This window comes from Pygoscelis adeliae, unplaced genomic scaffold (assembly GCF_000699105.1).
Source record: "Pygoscelis adeliae isolate BGI_AS28 unplaced genomic scaffold, ASM69910v1 Scaffold101, whole genome shotgun sequence".
In the NCBI taxonomy this organism is placed as follows: domain Eukaryota; kingdom Metazoa; phylum Chordata; class Aves; order Sphenisciformes; family Spheniscidae; genus Pygoscelis; species Pygoscelis adeliae.
The window spans coordinates 968432-987403 of record NW_008824238.1 but is presented as its reverse complement, the minus strand read 5'-3'; positions in this window follow the sequence as shown (position 1 = coordinate 987403).

Sequence of the window (18972 nt, the reverse complement as noted above, 5' to 3'; positions counted from 1 at the left end):
CAAAACTACAAAACTTTAATTTATTTGTGGAGGTTTGTAGTTCATTGTAGCTAATAAATATTTGTTCATTAAAGATGAACTGATGAGGTACTGATATTATGTCTAATAAAATATAACAGAACTGCAGCTATATTTCGCTGAGCTGTTTTGAAAAACAAAAGACAAAGAAAAATATTGTCATTTTATTTTAATACAGTTTTGCCAGGATGTATCCTGATCACTACCTTCATGTACTATTGTCCTGTCCTGCAGCAATGCAAGTCCTCAGTTGGAGCCAATGCAGAGCTTTAACCATGGAAAGGACCTGGTGAGCGATTTTGCATTCACGAGAGGACAGTGCAGTTTTGAAAGCTGCACTTCTATGCCTGTTATTCTTTACCCTTTGCAACTTTATTCATTACTCTCTGTAACTTTTCTGGAGGTGCTAAGATCAGCACCTCCAGAGTAGATATAGTGTGAGTCTCTTACAAATAATTGCAACTGTGTTCCTTCCTGCTGCATCCTTTTGCTTCATCTTCATTTGTTTCCTCTCCTTTCTTTATCTATGCCTGTATATTTTCTTCTTGCCCAGATTGTTTCCTTCCCTCTAAGTCTGAAACTACTTCTACCTACCCACCCACTTTAGCCAAATGATAGAAAACTACAAAGAGTGGTTGACCAGTTGAGGCTGGGTAATCTCTGTGTATGGAGTTTTGACCTTTACAGTCAGAGTCTGGTTTATTATAGCAAGTTCATGGTGCAGAAATAAAACAATTGGCTACTTTGGACAACAGCAATCATTCAGGAGTGCAGAGGGGTTACAACCCTTTTTTTCATCAGTTCAACTTCGGTAAATCACCATGCTTTTCAACCGCATAGAGAGTTTGCTAGAACTCGTATATGGAGAGGTGTTCTGTTTAGCACAATGTTGTGAGATTTCAAAGTCCCACTCCGTATGGTGTGGAGCTGAGACCTTTCAAAGCTTTGTTGCATTTTATCACACACAAAAAAGCATTAAAAATATAGAACTTAATCAAAGAAAGCTATTTCCTATAAATATGTTTGACGCTTTTTTGGGGGGAGAATTTTCTTTTTTAATTTTGTTTTTATTGTTTCTTTTGTTTCTTTTTTCCCCAGACCAACATACTCACATATAATATATTATTTTAGACTGACCAACTTCTTTTTGATTTGGGTTTCCTTTGTTTTTAAGAAAAGTACCTTTCAGTGCAAAATTCCTGGACAATTAAAATTTTCAGATTTTATTTTTAAATTAAATTTTATCTGTACCCAATTAAAAATCATCATTGTCAGAAAGATTGAATTAAATTGTGGTGTAACTTAGCTGGAAGGAGTGTTATTATCAAAAGGATGAAACAGGTTGGATGTTTTAAACAGATGTTTCAAACAGATGTTTCAGACAGTTTTAATATAATGCAAATAGATGTTGAACACCTCTTCAGAACATTGGTGGTAGGGTTTTCATGGTGATACAGCAGCTATCTTCCGCTACCTCTTTTAGAAAATGAGAATATTGTTAAAAGTAAACTGTTGGACCATATGTTAAGATAAATTATAGTTTCCTGAATGGCTTCAAGCTACTGAGACTGGTGACTTTTTAAAAAATTTTATTAACCTCCAAAAGCGGTGACATTTACATGTTTCCTGTTGGACATGTTGTACTGAAATACCTATGGACCTGACAGCTAATACTTAGAGAGGTTTTGCCTGGGTTTCTCTCTAATCAAAAATACATCTTTTGACAATTTGTCCTAAGCAAAATCTTTTTATGCAATCTCATCTTATTTCTTTTAATGGAAATATTTTGGAAATTGATGTCTCTATTTATCTGTCTCTTTTTTTTTTTTTCTGAATGTGTGAGATAAGTAATTTCATTAACTGAACCTTCTTAGCTAAGGGATACAGATGGCTTCAGGATAATATTTCTTCAGCTAATTTAAACTTCTGAAATACTGGAAATTTAATGGCACAGAAAAATCTGACCTGACATGTTAGGTACAAATCTTTAAGAAGTTAACAATAGACAGTCTTAGATCTTCGAACTGAATAATAATTGAAGCTTAAAAAAAATTAGAATATTGCTTACAATATTTCTAACCAGAGATAATTACTTAAGCATTATTAATAAAAAATAAAATTATGTCTATAGTTTTACTTCTATTAGGAGGACAATGAATATGGATAAGAAACCAACTGTGAATTAAAATATCAAGAAAACATCACACCATGGAGACAAAATATGGTTGCCAGACTCTACTGGAGATTGCACAAAAAATGAACTATTTTTTCTTTTGGTAGGAAACAAAAAAGTGTCTTTCCACATATTTCGTGTATTTCCAATATGCACAATGGTATGTGCTGAGTTAATAAAGCACAATATGTGAGCACATCTTTTTCATAATCTTACCCTCACATATAATAAAATCATAAAGCATTTGATTAAAAAAATCAAGTAATGGAGTTCAAACAGTGCTCTAACAGCATGTAGACCAGACCTAATTTATTGTTTGTTGTTTTCTTTAACAAGTATTAACTCCAATTTTTTTCATATGTTTCTCTATCACTAGACAATTTAATCAAGTACGTTTCAGAGTGTGATGTTAAAAGGCAAAAGAATTGAAGATTACTGGGTTGATACAGTAGAGGACAATATATCAGATTTCCCATAAAACTTAGTTATCAGTGTAATGTCCTTTCTGCATGTTAAGTGTACATGCATACTTGGAAAAGAAGGACTGTAGGCTCTATTTAATTTCTACCATGGCTTAAGACCACAGAATTCTCTTCCAGGATTTTGTAGGAATAGATGGGAAATTTCCATCAACTAAAAGAGTTTACCAGTGTCTTCAGTAAATATTTCCACTGTAGCCTGATTAAACCAACACCTGTTAAAAAGTCCTTAAGTCTTACATAATGTGAACAGAAAACAGCAGGGAACGAGAAATCCATCATAAATAGCTAGATCAACAGGCAGTTAACACTCAGTGGTAATATTTTGCACATACACCTATAATGAATAACACTGAGACATCATACAAGCAGGCCAGCCCTGGGGTAGGAGGATCACATTTAATGACATTTCTGTAATCGGTTTTGTCACTGATGACCTTTGTGTGGGGTCTATAATATTTACAAGTGCCCAAGTGAATTACCTCACAGAATTAAAAGTATGTTGTAGTTCAATCCCTGCACTACTACAGCTTTGGTATTCTTATTTGTGTCTATCCACAGTAATATTTCTGCATAGAAAGACGTGTATGGGCTATATTTATTATCAACTATACCATGCTGTTCCACAGGGTGCAACTAAAATCTGCTTCAGGTAATACACTCATGACATCCGCCTCCATTTGTTTCAATAACCATTTAATTACAGAACTATGGCAATTTGCTCCAGCTGAAAATTTGCTCCTGATTTTTTGAAAGGAGCACATGTGATCATTCTTAAAAAGCCAAGGAGATACTCCAGGTCTGAAGACTAAATTAATAAGCAAGCAAAATAAAAGCACAACTAGTTCTATAATACACTATAACACAAAATGATGAAAGATATATTATTTTTGTGAGTTATGTATGGTATTAATGCTATGAGGAGATTGGTATACACAACCAGATGAAATGCATCTTAATGTTATAAAAAGGTATGACAGTTATATACCTGAACATATATCCCATCTGCAGAACATAATATTTTACTACATACATCTTTTCTTCTTAATTTAAAGTTTTTTTTGTTTGTTTGTTTGTTTTTAATGGAAATTATAAGTATACGTGCATACTTTTTTCTTTGGCAGCCTTTGAATTTCCTTTCTGCATATCATGGTATGCTTAATCAAGACTATTATTTAAATTGCTCTAAATGAACAAATAAACAAACAAAAGCATTGGCATATCATTGATTTTCTTTGAAATCAATGAATTTTTTTGGTGAGTTGAATACTTTCATTTGCATTTTTATTTATATTGTTCTATAATAGACAGTGAACACAGTAATGGACTAAAATTTTTCCATGGTAAGCAAGCCAAGCTGGCACAAATGAATTTGAAGAATTTGAATTTTAAGATAACAATCAAGATAGGGTTCAAGATATTCTGCAAGTCTGTCCACTGCCTAATTATATATTATTGTAATTATTAAATATTTTTATAGTCTTATTTTGTAGTGGAGCCTGAAACAACACAGTGAAAATGCCTACTATAATCTACTCTTTCAAAAAAATGTATGTGTGTATATATGTATATATTAATATGTATGTATATGTGTGTGTATATGTTTGGTTCATATCTTTATATGTGTGTATGCACATATATACACACACACTCAAGTGTGTGCGTATGCTTGCATATACCAGCCCTCTCTCAGGTGTGTGTCGGACGCTAGTGCCCCTATCGTGTACTCCCAGTGTTAATTTAAAGTTTTTTTTGAGGCTGTGATGAAAGTGCAGCACCAAGCTGCACCATGGCACTGTGCTTTTGGGATGCAAACAAACAACAAGTCTGGTGCAACCTCTCCCTGATTTTTGTTCATATTCTTGTTAGTAGACATTTCTGCTAGATTTAAATAATAAAAACTCCTCTCCCACTTCCCTTCTCTCCCTGAAATTGAGCCAGGCTTGTATGCATTATGTGTCCTGTATTGCCTCAACATCTTCTTACATCTTTTTGCTGCCTGGAATATAAAAGAGATTTTAGAAGTGTTACTATGCACAGATTTTACTTTTAATGCACTGTTTTACATTCTTCCTTTGAAATACCTATGGATTTTAAATAATACACTATTATCTTGCTGTCATTCCCTTCATGTTCATATTAATAAGATTTTTTGTACATGCATCAAAATTGTTTGATGTTCTCTGATAGAGATGCTTTTAAGGATTTTCATGTCAATACAGATGTAGAAGTCATATAATAATCATATTTTCAGCTGTGACAATCTTCAATACTACATAGAACTAGTACTGTGAAAAAAGGAAATGTTTGTTAGTTCTCTAGCTTTTGTAGATCTTAAAGCAGTTTAGAGAACTACTCCAATGAAGAATTAATTTCTCCAGATCTAATAGACTAATTCAATACTTCAAAGCATTGTATTTAGTATATAAGCCTCATTTAACATGCACTAGTCTCTCCCTAACAATGATTAATGATAGGTCATAGAAAATTGGATCAAACAGGTTTTTATTGTTTAATTTCATCTTTATTCATAGAAAAGTGCTGCTTAACTGCTTAAAGGTTTACACCTACTATCCATTTTTATACTTATAGATCTGTAAAAGGAAAGCTTAATTGTTGTATGTCGTTAACCTCCTTGCATTAAAAAAAAGGAATGGAAATTCTGATATTTGCAATTGAACCTTGGTACCTACATATGCTCCCATTAAATACTAAATATAATAGTTCACTTTTTATTAAAACTGAGTATATTTGTTACAATAATCATAATTTCACTTTAGGACCACTCAAACTCTTCCTAAAGGTAGCCTAAGAAAGTTCAGAATAAAAGGGATATAAGGTACAGAAGAGGCAGAAAAATTTTAAGGTAGATTTCAGAGTCTTTTTTGTACTTGGCACTGAATGAGATCAGGAAGACAGGTAGCAAAGCTTGATCATTAGGCAACAAAATTTAGCTGTGATCCTAAGTCATACCAAGTTAGTCTTCATTGTCCTTAAGACAAGCAGTAGCTGGAAATCAAGCAAAAACAGGAGGGGAGAGGAAAAGGATGAGGTATAGCCTTGAGATGCAGTGGATATGACAAAAGCCCTGACATTTATAATACTGAGACATTTACATTTTAAAAGGTATCTCAGATAGTAGGTATTTTTAGAGAAGAATGTAAATAATATAATAACATTACCTGTAGAGAATGCTAAATATTATTTCTGAAATGGAATTCCCTTATGGAAAAAATTCTGAGGCTCAGCTGCTTTACTGCGTGTTGTGGTTTAACCCGGCAGGCAGGTAAACACCACACAGATGTTCACTCACTCCCTGCCCTCTCAGTGGGATGGGAGAGAGAACTGGGGGGGGGGAAGTAAAATTCACGGGTTGAGATAAAGACAGTTTAATAGGACAGAAAAGGAAGGGGAAATAATAATAATAATAATAATAATAATAATAATGATAAAAGCATATACAAAATAAGCATGGTATGGAATATCCCTTTGGCCAGTTTGGGTCAGCTGTCCTGGCTGTGCCCCCTCCCAGCTTCTTGTGCACCTCCAGCCTTCTCAGTCGGTAGAGCATGGGAAGCTGAAAAGTCCTTGACTAGTGTAAGCACTACTTAGCAACAACTAAAACATCAGTGTGTTATCAACATTGTTCTCATGCTAAATCCAAACCACAGCACTGTACCAGCTACTAGGAAGGAAATTAACTCTATCCCAGCTGAAACCAGGACACTGCCTGGTTTTGAGGATGTAATTTTTCCCAATTTAAGAAGGAAAAACATTAATTTAGAGCTCATACTCTCACCACTGTTGTGAAGGCACGTGATTAGAATTATCTTATTTCCTTGTCTTTCTTTATTCACAATTATGTTAGTTACATATCAAATTATGAGAGTTAATGGACATGCATAAACCAATCACATAAATACTAAAGGTATGTACACAAAGCTGTTGCTTGTATATGCACAAGATAACCTGTATTATTTCTGGCCCCTCTTATGTGCAAATGCATCATCTGCATCTGCATATTTCTGAGTTTAACTTAGGTTGCTTTAGCAATAATGAAAAAGCCTTTCCAATTTTTGATACCCTTCTTGGCATCAGAAACTAACATAGTTCTTCCATGAACACAATGTTATGCATAGAAATTTCAGCATGTCTTTATGCATATGTCCAAGGATCACGTTAGTGCTTTCAGCAAGACCTCTTCACTAGGATGTAGTCAATCTACTGCAATATGTAGTTCAGACTGATCATATACACATTTTCCTAATTGGAAATTGGGATTGGGATTCTATGAATACTCCTTTTTTTATTTTCAGTCCACTAAGACATATTCATGATTACATCACTATGACACAATAAATTAAAAAGTTGCATTTAATGTGTTACTAGGAGAGACAGTCTTTATTAGGGAAAGCAGTCATCCTGTTCCATCTTACAATATAGCGTGGTTGTGAGCATTCCTTGAAGTCATTCTGTCTAATAGTCATTCCAAAAGTAGTATTTTAAGGAATTAGTTATGATCCTGAATGTGGTAGTTAACTTCTACTGGTATGGTTTCAGTAAGTTTGTCTGATATGCATTAACTATCAGATGGATATCTATGTACCTCCAAGCAATCCAGAGAATGTGTAGTCGATAGCTGATATCTGGTAGGATATCTGATATTACACCCATTTTGATGGTGAAGGTTCTTTTCAGGGGAAAAGAAAGGGTGAGCAATGATTTAAATTTAAAAAAAAATGAAAAACAAAAAACCCCAAAATAATCCTGGACAAGAGAGGGCGGAAAGGGTGTTATGAAAAGCATTGCTATATTCAGATTTTAATAATTAAATCAAATATGCTTTTAAAGAAGTTTTGGGTTTTGGTGTGTTTTTTTCCCTGTTTGAACCGTATGAAGTGGGAAGGCATTTTAAGGGCTTTTCTTTGTGAAATTTGTGGGGGTTTTTCGTTTTGATGATCATACAAAGAAAGTTTTTGTCTTTAATTAAGGGTCTTGTCTCTCAGTGAATTTATGGCTCAACCAAGTCACTGAATATTTCAGCTGGTTTTTTTTTTTTTAATGGTAAAATAACTTACTAATGAAAATAACAATATAACAACATAGGAAATATTATATAAATGAAAAAAGAAAGTATGTCAAAGATTGGTGAATCACGTTCATTTTTGGATTTGTAAAAGCGATTCAAACTCAAACAGTGCTCCTACAACTGGAACTTATTTTCAATTCATTCGTAATTGCAAATTAAAAAAAAAAATTCCTCTGTTTTTTTCTGTATGAATCAGGGCTCTCAGCACCTCCTCTTCCGACAAGAAGAAATGTTTTCAAATAATTTTAAAGAACCAGAAAATTATAAGAGCTTTAAGTTTCTAAATAAATGCAAGTAATTCTTTGCATAAATAAATATCTTCATAGTGCAGATGGATTGTCAGATGCCTGTGGTCATGTTTCTGAAATGTACTTTGTTTGGCAAGTTAAGTGGTATTTCTGGATATTTCTGCATATTTATGATTTCTAAAATTCCTTTTTTTTTATATAATTGACAGCTGCTAGAAGAGGTCTATAGTCAAATCATACTCAAATATAAGACTTTTTATACCATAAATGGCTTCCAAATAGTTTTATTATAGTATGTAATATGACATTTTCTATATTATTTTGAGAACCAAGAAGCAAGCATATTTCTGTACAGTGTATAATAATATGGATATAAAAAGATTCTAGTTGTGTTGAGAACAAGAACTATGTCATTACCCAAAGAAGGTATATAAACATTTGCCTCATAAATTTTATGGTGTGTTGTGCAGTATTTTAGATTCTAGTAAAAGTAAGATCTAATACTTCCCATAAGATTTCCCAGTGGACAACCGAGACTATTTTTCCTGGCTTCTGAACTTCAAATCAAGTCCATTGGCAAGAGTCTCATTATTATTTTGATCAATCTACTGATGGGAGCAGTGCTCTAGTATGATCAATGTGACTGTATTTAACTCTTTCTAAGAAGAGATTTTTATAAATAAAGGTCCATTCAGCTGTGGATCACTCCTCACTTGTGAAAGGCTGGTTCTTTCACAGTACAAGCAAGATTCAGTCTACATGGATTTTTTTTTTTTTTAATCTGTTTAGGTTTTTTACAGCTTCGTATTATATACAGAGTTATGTTCAAATATTATACATTGATAACAAGGCAAAGACATGTTAAAATCTGTCAAGATTTGCCCTAAACAATTTTCTTGGAAGAAATAAAGGAACTTTTTTATATTTGGAGTTCGTGAATTTACTCATTTCTTGTAAAGGTTTTCTCAAGACTTATTAATTTCAAAATAAAAAATTGTGTAACAGGTTTCCTGGCCAAAATACTACCGTAGGTAATTATATTATCTCAACCTAAAATTCCAACCTATAATTTTGTTTCAATTGTTTACAATATATTTTTCATTTTCCCTCATGACTGTTGTGTACCATGAACTGCGGGGGTTCTGACTGGTAGTCACTCATCATCCCATAATTAGTTGCATTTTGACACCCTGGTACAAAGGGGTGGAATTAAAATCTGATGACAGAAAAGCCAATATTATTCACAGGATCTTCAATGGTAATATAATGCACACTAACTTATGTGCTATCTACCTGGTACTAATTCTGTACGAAAGCAGATGCACTTCACAGAAATGAGTGTCCAGCAGCAGTCCGTCCTCTTGTGCACAGCACAGTGCAAGTGAGCACTCAAGCACACACAGGGCACCCGTGAGCATGTCTGAGCCATCACTGTCATTACTTTCTCTTCCTGCATGAAAATCCAGTTTCAGGTATCAGTCTGACAACCTGCACAGTTCACAAGTGCATTTTTAGAAAACCCAATAAAGCAGTTACTTAACCACTCTTTCTGTGTGAACAGGTTTGGGAGGAATTCATTTTACCTGAGGCAAGATGCTGACAATGTAGATCTCTCCACATCTAGCCACCACAACTTCTTTTTACAGTAACTGCAGGAGGGGAAAAAAAAACCCAAACATTTTTAGAACACAGCTCAGCTGATCAGCTGATCTATTTGAGGTCCTTTTAGTATATGCTGAATCAGACTCTAGAAGTGGCTACTTACCCCTCATGATCATAAAGGGTGTTCTGATAACTAATTCAGGTGACTGCATTTATTCAGAAAAAAATCCATTTCCTGTGTTCTGTATTCCACCTTAAATCCAGGTTAGGTATTGTTGATTATTACTCACTGAAATAAAAATTACTATTCTTTGTGGAGTATATATGCAGGACTGGATCTTGGTTGCTATAGTAATAGTAATTCTTTCAGTTTCACATTAAGGTCTAAAAATGTATAAACTAGGGATAGAAAAAGAAACACCAAAACTTTATAGATATTTAGAATCCTTTGCTTGTACAAACAAAAATAATTCAGTTGCTGTCTTTGCCCTGTGAATTTTTCCATATAGCTTTTCTCACTTTTCCATTTTTCAAATTTCTGAAATAATATCATTATGAATTTTAAAGCCATGAATAAATGTTTAAAGGAATCTCTTTTAGCAGTCTTTATGGACTTATCTAAACAGATGTTGTTATGGCCACTTTTTAATATTTTTTTAGTATAAATTTAAATAGTAGTTTTAGTTTTCCATGTGTCAGTTTGACTTCTCAAGTGAAAAGAAAATACTCTATCTGTTCATTGCTGTTAACAAAATATACAGCTTACAATGAAACACATACTATCTCTGATCATACAAACCAGTATATACAACTTTTAAAGTGAGTAATTGGTATTTTTTTCCTGAATAAAAAAAAAAGAAAATATATCTATTTCGAAAACCTATTACTATTTTTCTCCTTTTCAGGACACATCCTGCTTCATGTACATGATGTTTCTGCCAGTGGGTTCCAACAACAATTCACCATAGTGCTGATTCTGTCCTTCCTCTTCCAGATAAGAAGTGAATGGTAACTGTATTTTGCTGCCAGCTAGGCAACGCTATCACTTTATTTTTTGTGTGGTATAAATACTTTGGTTTTATGGCGCAACTTCCACAATCATTGCACATGTTATCATTGTGTATATGTGTGCAGAAAGCCAAAAGCAATCATTTTTCGAGTTCTTAAAGTAGTAACACAGCTGACACATAAATGCTCTTTAGTTCAAGAGGGTATAACAATCCCCAGTCACCTATCAGTGACATCTGTCACTTAACCCCCAGGGCTGTGAAAAAAACAAGATCTTACTGGACTGAATGAACAGGAAGGTTGTATATGAGAAATGTAAAGTACTCATAATAAGGTCTCAGCTGAAGTTTTGTGCCCAGTTCTTACTACCCTGTTTCAAAAAAGGCATGGGCCTACTGCAGAGAGTCAAAAAGAGAAAAAGAGGAAGAACCAGAGTTTAGATTTATGAGGAAAGATGGGAAGAACAGAAGTTGTTTAGCCCAGAAATGACAAGATGGGGGAGAAATGAAATAAGAATGTTCATTATTTAAAATGCAATAAACTGTTTTTCATGGAAATGAGATAAATACACTTAAACTACAGATGGGTGCAAAGTCTTTAATATAAGCATTAAAAGACATTTCTAATAAAAAGTGTTTAAAGATCAGAACCTTTTGCACACGGGAAGTTAAGAAAGGGTTAAAAATTTCTTGGGAGTGTAGCAGCTCTGGATCATCCAACCTGCTTGGATCAAATTGCTGTGTTGGCTATTCAACACAGAGAGGACCATGACTTTCTGTGATTTTATATTTCTAAATTCCTTTCATGGCCTAAAATGTTAGAATTAATGTAAAACTACTTATAAAATCCTGCCTGATTGTTCATTATAGCTCAAGCTACAGGAGATACAATAGACATAATTTAAAATGTAGTGTTTGTTAATTTCAGATTGTATGTTCCCATTTTCCAATGGGAAATAATGATGTCTGATTATAAATGGTTTTTTGTTGTTGTAGTTTTGTTTTGTTTTGTGAGAGTTACCCTTTGTGGTAACATTTTTCCTTCAAGTTATGTTTTTCTTTACTGTATCCATTTGTTGAAATCATTCAGTAAATATTTTCTACTATCAGTTTTTTATCTGTGTTGCCTGAGAACAAATTGTGAACTCAGACTGCTGTTTCCCAGTCCTGCCTAATACTGCCCATGTGTTATTTCTGCTGTACTTAACTGCATAGTGGATATGAATCTGCAGTCTAAAGGCTCCAGCCTTTAAGTCATATTAGGAAAACTCACATTCTTCTCCATGGATCAACCCTTAATCTAAACCTTGTTGTTAAGCAGAATGATCATCATATATGATGGTTCAAATCAAGGTCACCTTTGAATAATGCATGTTGAAACTGAGTTATAATTTTTCAGGAATATCTTCATGTCTGAAAAAATGGTAAAGCATTTTTTCTGGAGAAGGAAAGAAAAAGATGGAGAAATATGAGGGAAATACAAATTTCAGTCATAACCAAAACAAACTTTTCCAGTTATGAATTCTTGCAGGAGCGTTAAGGCTAATCTCTCTTTGGCTCAACTAGAAACACTACGAATGAATCTCAGATTTCCTGCTACGATATACACACTGTAAATTATCAGTGCCAGCAGACGGGTGATTTAGAAAGAATGAAAGCATATTATTACATTACTGTTCTAGTTTTCCTAATCTGAACCCAGTGGGGAAGAGTAAGCTCCATGCATAAATAAGCTAATGACAGTTGATATGCATTCCTGGTCTGCCATTGTGTTTTGTCCTGCCACAACTGGCCACGGTGATTTTACGCTATTTCTACTAACCCACGAGAATAATTCTGTTAAGGAAGAGTAGAAGTTAAAGAGAAGTTGTGTCTTAACTTAAATGTGTCCATCTTGCTTGTTGACCTCAGTGCAGACTTCATCTACAGAGATGCTGTATAAGCTAGTCACCACAATCAAAGTCTGTCATATCAAAGTAACATGGTATCTTGCTTTGCTACTTCATTTGATCAGACAGAAATTTTAAAAGCATATTATAAAAGGGCAAAGTCATATTATTAATCAAACTTTTTGTATTGACATATTTCTGCTTATGATACAGTTAAATTCCTTTTTCCAAATACAATGTAACCAACCCTTTTAGCAGAGAAAAAATTCCTTCTGATTAAAACATATAAACACACCCTTGGAAAAGCTTTCTTCTTCCTTTTCAATCAATCTTTTGCATATATTGAATGCTAGCAAGGTGTGCGGTGAGTTTCCATAAAGGGAGACTTTTTCAGTGAGAGAGGCATTAGTAATCTTAACTTCAGAAAACGTGTAAACTAAGGTGTTCATACTATCTTCTGGCCTACAGATTCCTGTTTACAAAATGATCAGTTGGACTATGACCTCAACTTCTTCATTCTGCTAGAGAGTGATAGGTAGATATTAACAAGACTGATGATCTGGCTTTCAGACTTGAAGTTAAATTTTAGTTGTTTCTGAATGTTTTAAATTTTGCCATTATTATCCACTAAAATACTGTACATATTCTGAACAAAGAATAGCAATCATTAAATAATACATTATGAAGAATTATTTTCATTCTGCACAACTTCTTTCATATGTCTAAAGTCTTCTGTGATTGTTAGTACAGAAATCAGTGCTGAAAGAACATCTTTGAATTGAGCTATGTTCTGAGATCTTAAACACCCTGGACAGAAAGAATGGACAGAGCCGGTCTTCAGCATGGCCTTGAATTACATCAGAAATAGTTGAATTGTGATTTATATTTCCCCTCTCTCATATTTTTCATGGCATTGATGTTTTACTAATGAGAAATATTACCTCACAGTATTTCCTTTCCTTTGCTCTATGAAGTTTAAAGTCAACTAATCATCACAGAAGTTCATTCACGTTTTTTAAAGACACATCTGAACTAAAAATGGGACATTTTAAAGCTCATCTGTCATTTGGGAAATAAGCAGCTTTTTGATGGAAGCCTTGAGTGAACAATTCTACACTTCAACTGCAAAAACTATGTCGAATATATAGGTCAAGGATTTTATAAGAGGAAGATGAAAATCTTAACATCACATTTTAAAGCTGTCCAGTCAGAAATACATAATAAAGAAAAAAAGAAAAGCAGATTTTTAAAGTATATTTGCTGTCATGAATGTCTATGATTATTCAGGTATATTTCATTCAACAAAGAAATAGGTGCTACTTCAAGAGAACAACCACAACTATTCACCAGCGTTTGGTTTTCTTGCAATACACAAAACAACAGCCTCTCTTAATATGTTTCCTGTTACTAGAACACTCTCTCAGTTAGGTGCATCAAAGTACTGATGACTACACTGCAATAAGCAAATGCAACTCTGATATCACATTCCATCATTACTTGATAACTTAGTGGCAGTGGTGTTTTAAACATTATAGTCCCAATACATTGACATAACACCTGCCAGAAAATAAATAGTCAGCTGATTATATGTTTAATACTTTTTCCTTTACAAACAACTTAATCTTTCTCACCTATTATTTAATCCCAGTTGTAAACACTATAGATGTACAATCTGTAGAATACAACTGAATTCTGTCATATCTCTAAAGCTACTTGAGAGGAATTTTTTTAAAGGAAAAAGCAAAAAGTTCTGTGAATGACCTTGTGAGAAGTCTTTGTGCTCCCATGAAGGGAGAGAAAGGAGGAGACTTTCTATTCCTAATGGAAGACAATTCCATTTTGAATTGTGGAACAAGAAAGCCTGGTTTGTTTTCTTTTAATGAATTGCACCAGCAAGACATTACTTGCCCAACAGACTAACTGAATTGACTCTCAGGAGGTGGCTGGACATTAATCAAGACTCCTTAGTGTTTTCTAAGTTTTTAGTGGTTTCTGGAAACCTGTGTTCAATTTCCTTTTTGTAGCAGAGTTTGTCAGGCTTTTGTCTGTTTTCTAAATAATTTGTTTATGATAACAACAAAAATAACAAAAATAAGAGTACATTGCCTATATCATAGCATATAAGTGGCATTAAATTTATATAAATAAATGCTTCAAGCAAATGATGTTGTGCCATCACCAGAAATTTTACTTTAAGTCACATTAACAGCTTTTGAATAGCTGTTCCTAAAACTTTTAGTGAACAGGTCTATGAGATTGAATTACTGACAGATAATTTTATGACAGTGATTAGTACTAGACAGAAAGTGAAATATTTGTAATGATAGCTAATAGGGATGATTGACAGATTGCTGATCCTTAGGAGAAATCTCAGCATGAAGCACAATACAAACTAGGATTCCTGATTGCTAAATCCCATTGTTTTTCTGTAAACATGATACCATTCTTGCCAAAATTCCTAAATACTATTAAGATGTTTATTAAAAAAACTTGTGCTGCTGAATTATTGAAAACAAAATATCCTGCTGCTTAATATTCCAGTAAGATTAGTAACAACCTGGAATTGTAAAACAGTAAAAATTGGCTCAGTAATATATATATATGATTCCTAGTTGCTTTTTTATTCTTTCAGAAGTGATACAGTATGACTCCTACATCTAGAAAAGCATTTATTTCCATCTCACTAGCTCTGATGAGCAGATTGGGTATAATACTGAACTATCTCAATTCATTAGTGGCATTGTTTCTTTTTCCAGCCTGTGTTGGCTACATGAGGGCTTGAGGAATAATAATAATCTTGTCCTAAGGCCTGTGATGAAGTCTGATTCTGATACTCAGCAATTTGAATTGTTCCTGTGTGACAAATTCATTGTCATGATTGTGAACTGTGCCTGAGGCACTTCATCCAGATCATGTAAAATAATTGAACAGTAGGCACTAATAAGACTTACGCATTGAGGATGCTGTAAATTTCCTGGATTTCTTTTCCTGTATTTTATTATGTCTGGGTGATAATGAAGTCTATAATTATAACACGTTTCTTTCCATTAATATTTCTGCTCATTGTCTTTTTCACAATAAGGCAATTGCTGAATTTTGCAAGTTTCATGTGGGAGTCAAGAACTGCAATCATACAAGCATTGCTGCTCAAGATTAGCTCTGTATTTCACCTTCCCTCTAAGTTTGTGCTGTTTCTTTTGCAACATTTTGTTTCTGCTTATTGAACTATGATACAATGAACTTCCTATGTAGCTCATATCTGTAAAAGGTGAGCAAGCTCATAGTTATTTCCAGACTTTCAGTTGTTTCTAGGGTCTCTGGACATTCTCTTGCACATCCTTTCTTTTGTGGGGCAAGCCCACATGTATTTAAAACTAACAGCAACATACTTCATAACAGCATCCTTTTAGTGCTAAGTTTCAGTATTATTTCTACCTACATTTTGCCTCAAAGGATACAGGTTTTTACTGATTTATAATATATAATGCATAGATCCTGCCAGTTCTTCTGAACGTATGTTGAAATCTATCCACAAAGTCATATGAGATCCTTGTATTTTGTGCTGTAAAGGACATCTTATTTTGTAACTTGGCTGACATAAGAGAAAAATTATGGTCTTGTTCTAGAGAGCTGATGATACCTTGCGGAGACAAATCCAAATGATTTTCCCATATACAGGTTACCATAATTTTAGAATAATACTTATGCAATTTGGAGAGAAGAATTTTTAATTAGTGTCCAAAGAAATTTAAAAACTAGCTCATAATATAAATATGATCCAATGGTGCTGTCTTAATCACAGCACTAGGGATTTTTTCCTCCCATTATTGATATTTCTTACTTAATATCAGAAAGACATTTCTAGTGCATGCTATTTATAGTTTTGAAATGTGAACGCTATATTCATTTATGGTATCGTATCACTCTATACTGCCAAGAAGCCAATATGTTAAGTGTACTCAAGTGCAGGCTAATAGCTAAGTGCAGATCATGAGCAAACTAAGTGCACATAAATGGTTTAAGCTCAACCCATTCAGTTTCATATGAAGGTAACTGAATGTCCTGGACTGCTGTGAAAGTTGAGGATGTGACATGTATGAGGATGAGGATGAAATACATGTAGTGCATGTACTACACTGCACTGCATGAAATAAACAGCAACTTTAAAAATTTTTTTCTCTTGTCAAAATGAATAAACAATTAAAATATTGCCAATACAGAATTTATTAGATTTCAGATAAAAATTGTAGATAAAGTCCCAGGCACATAATGAGGGAAAACTGAGAAGAAAATCAGATTGTAGGAGTTACTCTTCCTCCCTCTTCTTCATGCCCATGTACCAACAGAGTTTGAACTTCTCCTAGTATTTACCAGGATAGCCTGACACCATAACCACAAAAGGCAATAACATGGCTAAACCTCAGCAGCTGGATATGGTTGTAGAGAGGTATAGCAGAGTCTTCAGGCCCATGTTCGTCCTTTTCTGATTTTCTTTACCATTAAGAGTCAAAGAATTGGAAAAAAAAAAAAGTATCTTTAACAGAAAACTGTTCTACAAGTAGACTTTTAAGTCTGCTATATACTTTCCCATTCTTTGGCAACTTTCAAAGAGAAGTAACTTCATCTGGTTAAAAAAAATCATTATTTCTGTGCAGCAGATAGGATGCAGCACTAATATCTGGAGGTTTTTTGATTCATGCTGTCACATTTGCCTTGCAAAAATCATCTGGCCAGGCACATAGTCATAGATCTCAGAAAAACAAAGATGTCATCCACAGAAACCGATACTCTAACCCTTGACTACATTCAAAAATCATCATGTCTTGTCAAAGATGATGAAGCATCAGCCTAAGTTCATAATGAAAGATTATTCACTGCAGTCATCACATCACTGCTGGTTTGCTTTCTCTAGTACCAAAAGGAGGAAAAAAGAAGATATTTTGATCCCAGATCATCATTAATTCTCTACTCAACTAAACATTTAAACACGTTTAAAATACGTCCATCCTAAAAGAAGGGAATGGAAATCAAATTTATCCCAGCCAAAACCAGTACAATATATATACAGATTTTTTATATTTAAAAACCTGTACGCATGTGTATGTCTAGATACAAACATATTCAGAGTGGCTAAAATGGAAATATACAACTTCCAATATGAAGCCTACTCATTTAGAGTTTTTTTACATGAAAAATATTCATATATCCATTTGGAACAAGATTCATCTGAAATGTGGGCAACCACATCTACCCCTGTTCTGATACGTCTGAGCAGAGATACACTATGCTGTTGTTATATTTAGTGGAGAACTAATCAATAGGGTTACCAGAGTTTCAGGAGTGAATCATCTCAGCCCCACAAAGGTATTTACTTTGGTTCAGATAAATAGCACCTTTTGTCCCATTTACTCTATTGATTATATCCCCACCATCTACAGTGTTCACTTAGACAACTCACATCTACAATGCCTACATTGTAGGCAACTACAGTTAGGAGAAATTAATCCTCTCGATCTGCTGAAGTGTGTGGTGTTTCTGTCTCTCACTAGGACAGAGAACGTAAGGACCCTAGGTTCCATCCAGACACACATACACATTGATATAATAATGTTAATCCCCACTGACAATCAGAAAATGCACTTGATGTTCTCTGTCATTATTTCTTTTACTTATTTCAATTTCATGACAGTCTTTTAAATAACAAAAATAAATATAATGCAAGGACCCACACTAAAGCCAGTGAAATGTGTAACTGAGAATAAAATATTTAAAAGTATTTGCTTGTTGTTTTGTAAATAATTCATACATTGATTTTGCTCTCCAGTAATGGTAATAAATCAGAAGTTGAAATTGATTTTACTGTATGAGAAAAAGTTAGGGTCATAGAGAACAAAATGTCTTATATGAAATAATTAACTTTTATAATTTATAATTTGGTGGCAATTAGAGATATGCTAAATATTCAAAGCACTAAAAATTGTTGATTCATTCAAATATTTGCAAAAATGTAATGAATTTAATAGACTTACCTGTACAAAGATTTCAATATTCAGAATGGAATCTGATCAAATGTTAACAAGAGAAACATGGCATAATGCAGTCCTTAGGATATTGCTCCAGAGCTGAGAAACCAAATTCCCTTTTGCATTTTTTGACTATTAGTTTATTGTAGGTTTTCTTTCTTCTTTTTTTTTTTCTTTTTTCAGCCCTGCCTATGAAAACAGAACAGAAAAAGAATTGATCTTCCCCCTCAGCAATAAAAGCCACAGAGTTACTGTGAAGACCAAGACTCCTTAAAGTGTACAGTTGCTACCATTTAATATTGGATGGATTTTAACCTGCCCTTCCCTTTCCATGACTTAGAAGGAATGGGACCCACAAGTTCCTTGAGATACTCATTTCGGACCTTTACTGCTGCCTCACTAATTATTTCTCTCTAGTATTTACTTAGGACTCACTGATCTCCT